Below are 14,062 nucleotides of genomic sequence, written 5' to 3'. Positions count from 1 at the left end.
GATAACGTAATCTATCTGTTAAGGTTAATTAACCTAGATCTCCTAATAATAAACATTTTCCTCATTCCACTAAGAAGGAAAAGTTATAATAAGCATTCATTTAACAATATTAAAATTACTGATGCGTAATGTTAATTTTTAATGGAATGATATTATTTTATTTTGAAAGAAAAAATTGTTTTTCATTATGGGTAAAACCAGATTAAAAAAAAAGACACTTGGTTTAAATGTTTATTTCAAATAAATATTTATAACATTAAACAAAATAAAAAGAGTAACAGTAAAAATAGAAAAAATAATTAGTTTGAGAACTTTTGTTAAAAATTATATTCTGGTTTTGAACTAATAAAATATGTTTTAATTAAATAATGCAAAATTTAAATATTGACAAATATGTTAAATTTGAAATTTATATTCATGTTAGAGATTTAACTGTAGATCTAATCAAATGCCGATTAGAAATTGAGTCAATTTACAATGAATACTTTGGTAAAGAACCTATAGAAGACATTATATGGTAATAGATTTTAGACGTAATATATATTATGATATAAGTTGACCATATTTAATTCATAAAAGCGTTCAAGAAGAAATATTTCCTATTAAATCATTTCCATCTATAGTTAGTTTTAAATAAAATAAACCGTTAGGAAAATAGTGTTTCAATAATTAAATCTCAAGGAAATCGGTAACTTATTTAGTAATTATATCAATAATATTTTTTATTATTTTCACAAACGTATTGTTAAAGATAAGAGCTGAAATTTATTTTAGAAAAAAACAACAACTAATTTTGGGGTCGTCCCAGCGGCAAGTCCGCTGACTTCCGCCACTATAAACCAGGTTTTGATACACTTGGTGAGAAGAGAACGGATTTGTGTAGCTTTGTACTTAATTCCAAACTAAACGTAATTTTATAAAATATAAAAAAGGTGAAATCTTAAAAGACGAGAAAAATTATTGATGATTATATTATTGAAATCACTAAAATCCTATTTATTACCATTATCATTTTTAATGGGAACGATTTTATTACTTCTATAAAAACAGTTAAAAACTTTAAATTTGTCTAATTATAAACGAGTTTAGAAAAATTCAAAAACAATTTATTATTGCCCCTTGTTGATAAAGCAGGTTGTAATTTTGGTTTTATATGTAAAAAATTATGTGCACAAATTTTAATTAATGAAATTGGTACAAATAGCATATTTGTAGAAGGTAAATTAAGTAAAAATAATTATCCCTAATTTGAAGAAAGCCAATAAAAAGTGGAATATAAATATATATTTTACCTGTTCTAACTTACCATTATTTATGCAATTTCGAAATGGCGTAAACCTTCCGTTTAAGTTTAAATTTATTATATATTCTTTAAATTCTCACAAATTTCTTTCTATTATACTTAATAAAATTATATATGTTTCATTTGATGAAATAAAATAACTGTCATTAAATAATTTGGGCTATTTTAGATCATCAAAAACAATATTATGATTTTAGAATATTTAACCAACTGAAATGCTTTGAAAACGGTTATTTCTGTTGCTGCTTATGAGTTTAATACATTATATAACAAAATAAATCTACAAGATTTAATTAGGGTTTTTAATGATTTAATTGATATACTTGTAGGTAGAGAAATAATTATTTCAAAAGTTGAATTTATTAAGAATCAGTGCAAAAATATATAAATATTTATATTTATAACACTTACGTTATTCTTTATGAACAAGTATAATAAAAAACCTGGCTATTCCGACGGGTGCTAATTTCTCTTTAAAACTTGTTTGTATCTGTACCTCTACGAAAATTTATTATTTTAACAGGTAATAAAAAAATCCATAATTTCTGAAGTTGTTCTATCCGTTACATAGGTCAATGGTGCCCAAACTCTTTTAGCCTGAGCTTTCTTGAAATGAATAAAAATGTTTGAGACTCCTAACCTATAACTTTACCATGGTAAAGAAATAGTGCCGTAATGAAAAAACAAAAACAAGAATAACGTCTCCTTTCAACACATTGTGTCATTCAATTAATTCAACATCATTTCTATCGGGTTATGATTTATTTAGAACTAAAATTAGTTCCGTGTGTTTACTTTCGGCCCATTTTAAAGTGGCTTTAAGTTTGGGAAACACTATTTGTTTGTTTTTAAATTTCGCGCAAAGCTACACGAGAGGTATCTGTGCTAGCCGTCCCTAACGTAGTAGTGAAAGACTAGAGTGAAAACAGCTAGTCATCACCCACGGGTATCTCTTGGGCTACTTCTTTTACCAAAGTATACTGGAATTGACCGTCACATTACAACGCACCCACGGCTGAAACGGCGAGCATATTTGGTGCGACGGGGATGTGGACTCACGACCCTCAGATTAAAAGTTGAGTACCTTAACCACCTTCTCATCCAGGGCCTGGTCAAGCTTGAGATTAGGGTATACTATGGATGAAAGTGGTAGTACTTGTCCAGTCATTTTTTACTGGCTGTACGCTATTCTAAATTTGAATACACTTAGATGTTAGAACAACAGTGAAAAAACAATTCTAGTGGTATAAGCATGTCACAAAATAAGTAATGGAAACAACAATTAAAATTAATTAAATGACGTCAAAATGTTCACCCAAGGTTGACATACTTGAATTTCATCCTTACAATACATTTCAATGTCGTGGTAGTAAAAACGATATTACCTAGTTAATTAAAGCATTTGTCAAAGAACCAAATATTGGGTTCGAGTCCAGCTTTGTATTAGTTTCTACTTTTTTCAGAAAATATTTAACTTCACAGAATCGTGCGTCATCTAATGTTTGAACATCAAGATAACACAACTGACTGAACTGTAATTCAGTTCTATTTTGACAAACAAGACAAGTTTGTCAAAAATTACAATTTTTTATGGGGGTGCTCAAATGAAACTATACTTTTAATGTATTATGTTTAATTTGAACACTATTGTTCACCTTAAGTACATTTAACAGACCATGTATAACGTTGTTAGTTTTAAAGACCCAAACTGGACCCAGGTACACACATAAAAAAGATTAAAACATCAAATCAATAATCTTTCGCACGTTTACAGCAGTGGTTTTCAATCCTTAGTTCCCCCCGACAGTGCAAAATCTATGGACTTAAAACGCTAAAATAGGGTTCGATTCTCGACGGTAACCAAAGAAGATGACATAAACTTTATCGTGGCGCAACCTTTCGCTACAAATACGCAACTTCATTGCGACCGTATATTAAAAACAACAACAAATGAGGAATCGAAATAATAATAATGTTTGATTATATTTTTTTTATCAGTAAAAAAAATTGTTTTGTTGTAAGATGTACAGAAGATACAATGTTACCGGAATACATATGACCACAACTGAAACCTGTCGCGATCCACCCTTTAGTATTGGTTTGTTTTGAATTTCACGCAAAGCTATATGAAGGCTACCTGCGCTAGCCGTCCCTAATTTAACAGTGTAAGATTAGAGGGAAGGCAGCTAGTCATCACGACCCACTACCAACTCTTGGGCTACTCTTTTACCAACGAATAGTGTGATTGACTGTCACGTTATGACGACTAAAGAGAAGGCAGCTAGTTATCATCACCCACCGTCAACTCTTGGGCTACTCTTTTACCAACGAATAGTGGGATCGACCGTCACAATATAACGTCCCCACGGCTGAAAGGGTGAGCATGTTTGGTGCGACGGGGATCTACACCCGCGACTCTCGGATTACGAGTCGAGTACCTTAACCACCTGGCCATGCCGGGCTGTTAACACTGTTAGAGATTGTTTAATCTCTGTTAATAATTTAACTTTAATCAAAATAAAATGTATCCAAAGGAACTTATAATATAAAGAAGCAATAATAGTTATAATTATGTACATTACTTAGATGAGCCAGATGGTTAGGAGGCACTCGACTCGCAATTTGTGGGTCGCAGCTTCGAATACCCGTCCAACTAAACATGCTCGTCCAAAAAGTGGCATTGAGTGATGAGAACTAAAGGGAAAGCTGCTAGTTCTCATCACTCAATGCCACTTTTTGGACGAGCATGTTTAGTTGTCTAGGGAAGACAATCTTCGTCCAGCTTTGCGCAAAATTCATAACACCTCCCCCCCAAAAAAAACATTTACCGTAAATTCCGGCGTATAAGTCGAGGTCTATAAGTTTGGCCTAAAAATCATGATTTTGACATGTACCTGCCGTATAAGTCGACCCCCTTCTCTGGCTCAAATCGCCAGAGTACCTTAACCACCTGGCCATACCGGGCTGTTAACACTGTTAGAGATTGTTTAATCTCTGTTAATAATTTAACTTTAATCGAATAATCAACATAATCAACTGCGTCATCAGCAGACTTTGTCAGACGGCGCCATTTTCAAGAATTCTTATTATCCGCTGTGACTAGCTACGCCTCGCCTCTGGTCGGCATAAAAATGACAGATTTGCACTTTACAATAGATAGCAAAAGTTCTGTCACTACGTGTTCTGAGAATTCATTTTTTGCTGACTCATTCGTGCGCTTCGCCGCGCTTTCACTCACGTGACGTTTCGTTTGCCAAAGTAAAGTGAGAAATCTGCGTTGATTGGCCAACATGACATGCTTGCTCGACAAATAAGGCTTTCACTAAAAGAAGAAGTGTCACGTTTTATGCACCTTACGGTATTCCTGTCTAGACAAATTTATTGATTTTCTTTTATCTGGTGTGTCTAACCTTGCTACGCTTAGCTAGGAAATTAGCTGACCAATCGGCTCTGAATGAATTTTTAACTGTCTATCCAGTTTCAATTTCCAGTTTCAAAATGTCAGTTACAAATTTCAGTGACAAATTTTTAAATAATTATAAATCGTTAAACAAGCAAGATGTCCAGTCAACCACGAAGAAGGATGAAATATGATGCAGCATTCAAGATAAAAGTCGTTCAAGCAGCCAAAGACAGTAGCAACAGCGCAGCAGCTCGGCACTATTGCATAAGTGAAAAATTGGTCAGAGATTGGAGGAAGGCAGAAAACACTATCAAAGAATTGCCCTTAACCAAATGTGCGAATCGTGGTCAAAATCAAGAAAAATGGCCAAGATTAGAGAAGGAAATAGCGACATGGGTGTTATCTGAACGTCAATGTGGCAGAATCGTAACAAGAGCCCTTATCCGACTGAAAGCTTTACAATGGGCAGCTAAGAATAAAGAAGACAGCATGGATTTTAAGGCAACAGTCAGTTGGTGTTCTCGTTTTATGCATCGTCATGATCTGGTCATTCGTCAAAAGACAAAATTGCTCAACAGCTACCGAAAGATTTGGACTACAAGATCACGCAATTCCAGACCTTCGTCATCAATCAAAGAAAACGAAATGAATATGATATGGCTCACATTGGAAATATGGACGAAACGCCCATGTTTTTTGATGTCGTCGTCAACACTACAATTAACAAAAAAGGAGAAAAGACAGTTCTGGTGAAGACCACAGGGCACGAAAAACAACACTTCATCGTCGTATTGGCCTGCCTCGCCGATGGAACGAAACTGCCGCCTATGATAATATTTAAAAGAAAAACGATGCCAAAAGACAAGTTTCCGCCAGGAGTCATGGTTCATGTACAAGAAAAAGGATGGATGGACGATAGTGGATGTGTCAAATGGATTAACGAAGTGTGGGCCCGTCGGCCAGGCGCCATGCTTAAACCCAAATCGTTGTTAGTGTGGGACATGTTCAAGTCACATTTAACGGATACTACGAAAAAAGCATTAAAATCGAAAAAAACAGATATGGCGGTGATTCCAGGTGGATTAACATCTGTACTGCAACCTCTGGATGTATCGTTAAATAAACCATTTAAGGATTCTATGCGCACCAAGTGGAATGAGTGGATGGCATCGGGTCAAAAAACTTACACTGCCGCCGGAAATATGCGTGCTGCATCTTTGCCTACAGTGTGTCAGTGGGTAAAAGATTCCTGGGACTCTATTGATCTAAACATCGTTGTCAACTCATTCAAAAAATGCTCAATTATCAATGCGATGGACGGTACGGAGGATGATATGTTATGGGAAGAGGATATCCCCTCATCATCAGTGGAGCATGACATTATTCCAGAAGAGGATTCTTACGATGACCATTTGAATGGCGAGGAATGGGACTTTGTGTTTGATCGATCTCATGTTGAGTAGGATTACTAGTATTTTATAAATAAATACCTATATGTCACATCATATAATTTTGATTTGCGATGGTTTTCTCGAATCTGAATTTACTAGAATTCATGTCATGAAAAACGTCACCGCCGTGTAAGTCGAGGATGGATTTTTAAACTTGAAATTTGGTGTTAAATTTTCGACTTATACGCCGGAATTTACGGTACTTAAATTCTTACATTAATTTCGTGTAGAGTCATGGGCAACATTTACTTAAATTTTTACATTAATTTCGTGTGGAGTCATGGGCAACATTTACTTAAATTCTTACATTAATTTCGTGTAGAGTCATGGGCAACATTTACTTAAATTCTTACATTAATTTCGTGTAGAGTCATGAGCAACATTTACTTAAATTCTTACATTAATTTCGTGCAGAGTCATGAGCAACATTTACTTAAATTCTTACATTAATTTCGTGTAGAGTCATGGGCAACATTTACTTAAATTCTTACATTAATTTCGTGTAGAGTCATGGGCAACATTTACTTAAATTCTTACATTAATTTCGTGTAGAGTCATGGGCAACATTTACTTAAATTCTTACATTAATTTCGTGTAGAGTCATGGGCAACATTTACTTAAATTCTTACATTAATTTCGTGTAGAGTCATGAGCAACATTTACTTAAATTCTTACATTAATTTCGTGTAGAGTCATGGGCAACATTTACTTAAATTCTTACATTAATTTCGTGTAGAGTCATGGGCAACATTTACTTAAATTCTTACATTAATTTCGTGTAGAGTCATGGGCAACATTTACTTAAATTCTTACATTAATTTCGTGCAGAGTCATGAGCAACATTTACTTAAATTCTTACATTAATTTCGTGTAGAGTCATGGGCAACATTTACTTAAATTCTTACATTAATTTCGTGTAGAATCATGGGCAACATTTACTTAAATTCTTACATTAATTTCGTGTAGAGTCATGGGCAACATTTACTTAAATTCTTACATTAATTTCGTGTAGAGTCATGGGCAACATTTACTTAAATTCTTACATTAATTTCGTGTAGAGTCATGGGCAACATTTACTTAAATTCTTACATTAATTTCGTGTAGAGTCATGGGCAACATTTACTTAAATTCTTACATTAATTTCGTGTAGAGTCATGGGCAACATTTACTTAAATTCTTACATTAATTTCGTGTAGAGTCATGGGCAACATTTACTTAAATTCTTACATTAATTTCGTGTAGAGTCATGGGCAACATATACTTAAATTCTTACATTAATTTCGTGTAGAGTCATGAGCAACATTTACTTAAATTCTTACATTAATTTCGTGTAGAGTCATGGGCAACATTTACTTAAATTCTTACATTAATTTCGTGTAGAGTCATGGGCAACATTTACTTAAATTCTTACATTAATTTCGTGTAGAGTCATGAGCAACATTTACTTAAATTCTTACATTAATTTCGTGCAGAGTCATGAGCAACATTTACTTAAATTCTTACATTAATTTCGTGTGTAGAGTCATGGGCAACATTTACTTAAATTCTTACATTAATTTCGTGTAGAGTCATGGGCAACATTTACTTAAATTCTTACATTAATTTCGTGTAGAGTCATGGGCAACATTTACTTAAATTCTTACATTAATTTCGTGTAGAGTCATGAGCAACATTTACTTAAATTCTTACATTAATTTCGTGTAGAGTCATGAGCAACATTTACTTAAATTCTTACATTAATTTCGTGTAGAGTCATGAGCAACATTTACTTAAATTCTTACATTAATTTCGTGCAGAGTCATGAGCAACATTTACTTAAATTCTTACATTAATTTCGTGTAGAGTCATGGGCAACATTTACTTAAATTCTTACATTAATTTCGTGTAGAGTCATGGGCAACATTTACTTAAATTCTTACATTAATTTCGTGTAGAGTCATGGGCAACATTTACTTAAATTCTTACATTAATTTCGTGTAGAGTCATGAGCAACATTTACTTAAATTCTTACATTAATTTCGTGTAGAGTCATGAGCAACATTTACTTAAATTCTTACATTAATTTCGTGTAGAGTCATGGGCAACATTTACTTAAATTCTTACATTAATTTCGTGTAGAGTCATGGGCAACATTTACTTAAATTCTTACATTAATTTCGTGTAGAGTCATGGGCAACATTTACTTAAATTCTTACATTAATTTCGTGTAGAGTCATGGGCAACATTTACTTAAATTCTTACATTAATTTCGTGTAGAGTCAAGAAGGGACATTTACTCCTTTACATTTGACAAAATAATTGAACATGATATGATGTAAGCTTGATATTGTCAGTAATTTCTATTAAAACTGTAAATTTGTGTTTGCGTTTATGGACATATAACACATATTTTCGCTGCTGCTATAGCGTATGGTCTACAGAAATGTTTACCCTATATCGTGTGGTCAACACAGATACTATCACCATTTTAACTTTCATTTATTAGCAGTTGGCACCAGTTATTATAAATAACATTTTGAAAGTAATAAAGGACAAAATAACGTTACATAACGTTTGGAGGCGTGCATAAACAGAATGAAATAACTTCCAACAATCAAAACTAGCATAATTATAACCTAAAATTAAGATACTCTTTTAGAACGCACAACTTACTAAATTATTATACTATTTGATGGACAAAAACATGGATAGATATAAATAATTTAACAAAAAATTATATTTTGATGAATATTTAAAGAGTGATGATGACAGTTTGAGCCGCACGTTGTAGTAGCATCCATTCTTAAAGTCTATTGGTTTACACTGTGAAAGCTGATTCCGAACATACATTGAAATATTTCTGTGAACACCTATGGATAGAGTACAGTTGACTATTTTTGACGAAAAAAGCGAGTTTGGTTTTTCCATCCTTGGTCTACCCACTCCAAATATTTTGTAATACTAATAATTCTTTTATGAGTAATGTCCAATTATTGATAAATAGGTTAATCCTTATACATTGGGAATGTTGCAGGTAGCAACATCAACTGATGATGGTCACCGTTTAAAGGTTAAAAATAATGGTTATAAAGATTAGCAAATAAAAAAAAATCAACTCTTTCGTAATAAACGCGAGAATAATTGTAAAAAGTAAACTTATTTTTGAAGTTACCTTTTGGAGAACATAAACTGTAGTTTATCAGTAAATAACTATAAAATATTTAGGTAACTGCTTAATAATTAACGTTGTAGAAGCTATTACCACAAAAGTTTTTGATACGAAAGTAATAATGATGTGTGTGTGTTTTCTTATAGCAGCCACATTGGGCTATCTGCGTGTGTTTTCTTATAGCAGCCACATTGGGCTATCTGCTGAGTTCACCGAGGGATTAATAATGGTAGTAACTGGTAATGAAAACAAAAATTGAGATATTGTTTCTTAGTTAACGTTTTGATTTATATTAATTATTATTGTAGTATAGTGCTGATTTGATCGCATATTTACAATTATTGTATCTTATAATATTATATTTATTTATTAATCATATACAAAAAGACTGGATGCCACCAAGATGCTGGTAATAAAAACATTATTGACATATATAGCAATATTTAGCCAATCTCGATGGCTAGTTGTGACGCATTTTGAATATATCATCTATACGTGAGCGTCGTAAGAAGGCAGTCTAAACGCTAGATCTTTTCTAACAATAGCTAAGCCTTAAAAAATTAATCCTCTTCCACAACAGATGGGCCTGGTAACAGGAAATTCGTGATATATTATAAATAGAATGTTTAGCACTGTAATCTACTAAATCTAAGTTCAATTTAAAATCTAAAACAACGACCAGTCAAAGCGCTTCTCTGTCGAGTTACTTTCAATGTAGGCTATGGGATAATTATATGGATTGCACCATTGAAGACGGAGGTACATACGTGTGTACTTGGGGATGAGTTACATGGTTATGTCTGCGACACAGATCTTATGTGATTTTGAGTGTTTTTACTTAAGTGGAAAACTCTCGAAATAAGAATGGTGTTTTAAAGGGTTTATTTGAATTTCAGATTTATAAATTCTCAGCCACCGTCGGAAGACTGTTTAAAGTGGAAGCTAAGTGGAGAGAAAGGATAAGCCATAAGGAGCTTTACAGAGCACCAAAAATTACAAAAGTGATTTGTTTGTTTTCAGTTTCGCGCAAAGCTACATGAGGGATATCTGCTCTAGCCGTCTCTAATCTAGCAGAGTAAAACTCTTGGACTACTCTTTTACCAACGAATAGTTGACTGTAACCTTATAACGTCCCACGGCTGAAAGAGTGAGCATGTTTGGTGCGACGGGGATTCGAACCCGCGACCCTCACATTACGAGTCGAACGCCTTAACCCACCTGGCCATACCTGGTCGTAAGGGTAATAGCGGTTGAATTCTCTTCGTAATATATTACTGTTGTGCCCCAGTAATTCCCAGGGATAAGTTTCAGGGCTTCTAGTACAAATTTGGGGTTTGATCCCTGCAGTGGACACATCCAAAATATCCTGCTCGGTGGTTCTTCGTGACTTCACTGAGAATCGTTACTGCGGCAGTTAATTGTATGTATGGATACAGCAATTTAGTTATAAATAAAACGATAACTGGAAACTCGAAACGCTCCAAGTAACTCTTAAAGCAGAAATAGAATTATTTCTGTGCAAGTTATGCCTTACTGAAACGCTAACATAGCCGTTTTGGTGTAAGTTGTTTGAATAACAAATGCATGCAGCTACAAAGATTAAAAATAAATAAAAACAAAACGGTTCAAATCAATACGAGGCAAAAAGGAAACATATTAATATTACATTACCTGACGAAGGTCGTTTTGCCAAAACGTTGACCACATAATGAGTTTTCTCTTCCAGCAACTTAAGCCGTTTTGTTTTTCCTTTCTTAGTTTACAGTTAATTACGTTGAGTATTTTATAAACTGAGTTTCGTTATTTAATAATACAGCCCTAAAGAACGTTTCTGCTTCAGGGAAAAAACTTTCATCTGGGCTCACAACTAGCTTGTCTGGTTTGGTGTGTTAACGAACTTCATGGAATTCTCTCTATCAAACTTTGTTATACAGTAGCTATCGTAGTTGTAATGTAGATAAAATCGTGTGTAAAGTCGCTATAAACGCGAAAATCGGTCGCATTTAATTTATGTCGGTCATAACACGTTTGTTTTCATTTCACACCTTTTCACATGTCCCATAACTTTTAAGAAACCCACCGCACTTCAAGGTCATTAGTTGATGTGTGCGTTAGCTGTTTTCCTTTCCGAGTGAATGAAAATTTTAAAGAGAACCGACTTGTTATCGCTGGTACTGATCGTACTACAAGCTGTCAGCCACTTATAAGTTTCTTCATTTAGTTTTTATTGCTGAAAGAGTAAGAAGTAAATAAAGCTCTATGATTAGAAAACCTCATGTATGAAAGTTATTTATATATGTGTGTTTAAATAAATAAAATGTATATGAAAAAAAAATTAAACCAACTTCAATATTTCTTAGTTTTATCATCCTTTCCTGTACTGGTATTTTTTTTTTAAGCTATTCAATTTTGAATCTTCATTATTATAGTCCTTCTCTTTCCTGGTGGATCAACGAAAAGCTTTAAAACTATACAATTAAAATTTGATATTCGATCCTTGCTATGGGTAGAGCACAGATAGCCAGTTGTACAGTTTTGCACCTAAAGAAATTCAATACAACTAGTAATATTTTAATCTTAAGCATTGCACCTTCAGAAGCTTGTCTTTCATATCTTAGGCCTAAGGGTGTGTTTAAAACAAACGTATTTTCAACAAGTCCGCTTAACAACGAAGTAGAGCTTTCATGCACCACAAGCGTTATGTGTTTCTATGAGTTACAGGTGACTTGAAGACGTTTTGATGTTGGTTTCTGTACAAAGCTACGGAGTGTAGCAACCTGTGCTCTGTTCATTGTGGGGAATTGAGCCGTGCAGTTTAGCGCTTTATATCCGTAAACTTTAAGTAGGTACTTAAAGTTTGTGTTTGTTGGATGGATGCTGTTGTCGGAAACTATAAATGTTTTATGAGAAGTGTTCTAAACCTTCTTCTTTTGTAAGTGGTTGAATACAAACACTAAATGAATAAACTGCTATTTATTTCCAAAGTTTCTTCCGGACTACGTCACATATTCTAAGAATCCGCAGGATGAGAAATGTTGTTCTAGAAATTTATATACAAAAACGGCTCGTTTGGGTTGAGAAAATATTTTACATAGAAGAGCGAACAACATTTCGACCTTCTTCGGTCATCGTCAGGCTCACAAAGAATGAGGTAATTGACCAGAAGCTGACCACATGTTTGAAGGGGGGTTGTGTAACTGAGTCTCGGAATGTAGAGGGCGGTGTTAGATGTTTGAATATATAATTTTATTTATTTTATTATATTAATAAAGAAACAAACATAAACAAACGCAAAATTAAAGAAGCCTTACTTATACAACAACTTAAACCCAAAATAAACCAATATAAAGGAACGCCTTTATACCTATATTAATATAATAAAATAGCGTACAGCCAGTAAAAAATGACTGGACAAGTACTACCACTTCCATCCATAGTATACCCTAACCTCACATTGCAAAGCCTACTGAAATAAGTAAATTTTGCGAAGTCAAGCTTGACCAGACCTGGCATGGCCAGGTAGTTAAGGCACTCGACTCGCAATCCGAGGATCGTGGGTGCGCATCCCCCTCGCAGCCTTGGGAACGTTATAATGTGAAGGCCAATCTCACTCTTCGTTAGTAAAAGAGTAGCCCAAGAGCTGTCGATGCCTTCCCTCTGGTCTTACACTCCTAAATTCACGATGGCTAGCGCAGATAGCCTTTGTGTAGCTTTGCGCGAAATTCCAAACAAAGCTTGACCACCAAAAAAAGCAGAAAAGAGCAGTTGAGGCAGTCAAACGTCGATAAGTTCCTTTGTGAGCCAAAGAAAATGATTATCATTCATGAAATTAATTTGTGATGTATTCATAAAATAATTATTGATACAAAGAAATTAGATTAACAGATTATAATATATAGAAAAATAAATATATAACCTAATACTTTTGTTAGTTTATGCACTGAAAGTATAAAATGAAACCAATAGACAACAGAACTGTAAAAATATTTCATTGATTTCTTAATTTAGAGTCTTTATTGATTAAAAAAGTTAGTTTTTTATTTAAAACGTTGATGATATAAAATAAAATAGCTTTATTCAGAAATGATTTAAGTTTAAAATTGAATCGATATTTTTGCTTTCATAAAATGTTTAGTCACTTTATTCTAGGCTTACTATACAAACACTCACAACACTTATAAGGTTTCACGGGATCCACCCTGTCATGGCTGTCTTGCATGGGTTAATGCATTTTGGGTTTTATGACTCCTTCTATTTCAACAAATCAAGTGTGACGTGATAAACACATTAGTTTTGATATAAATTAAATACCTTTATTTTACCCGAGATTTAGAACAATAGAAACTTTATTAGAGTTGAAGCTCATATATACTTCATCTATTTTAAGTTTAGAAGTGGATGACTCTTTGAGCTCTGTACTAATAAGGACGTCTATACCAGCAGAACCTACTTGAATTTTAGAGATAAACGTGTTTTGTGTAGATTCTATCTAAACTTGTCTGAATTTTCAAGGTGGATGACTTTTCTATTTATGTACTTAAACTCGATTCAGGCCTATTGACGGATCAGCCTTAACAAGATATTAAGTTTTTTGTTTTTTTCTAAATTTTCAACACGGTCCTGATTTATTCTTCTCGCATTCTTGTCACGAAGAATGAAATTTCAGTGTTAGCAGTTCCGTCGGTTCCTGAACGTGTTGTGTACATAGCTGATCAAGAAACCCGATGCAAGAGTTTTTACAATAGTACCTTCTTGAC

General features: G+C 33.6%; 1 long non-coding RNA gene across 1 annotated transcript in view; it reads right to left on the bottom strand.

Annotated features, from left to right (window-relative positions):
* Positions 1-11,490, bottom strand: part of LOC143241006 (uncharacterized) — a 42,106-nt gene extending 30,616 nt beyond the window's left edge. Inside the window, exon 1 of the long non-coding RNA XR_013022137.1 lies at positions 10,977-11,490. This is a non-coding gene — a long non-coding RNA (uncharacterized LOC143241006). The remainder of the gene's footprint in view (positions 1-10,976) is intronic.
* Between the last annotated feature and the right edge of the window lie 2,572 nt (positions 11,491-14,062).

Source organism: Tachypleus tridentatus, chromosome 13 (assembly GCF_004210375.1).
Source record: "Tachypleus tridentatus isolate NWPU-2018 chromosome 13, ASM421037v1, whole genome shotgun sequence".
Taxonomy (NCBI): Eukaryota; Metazoa; Arthropoda; class Merostomata; order Xiphosura; family Limulidae; genus Tachypleus; species Tachypleus tridentatus.
The sequence above is the reverse complement of the archived record's forward strand: the minus strand, read 5'-3'. Positions and strand labels throughout refer to the sequence as shown.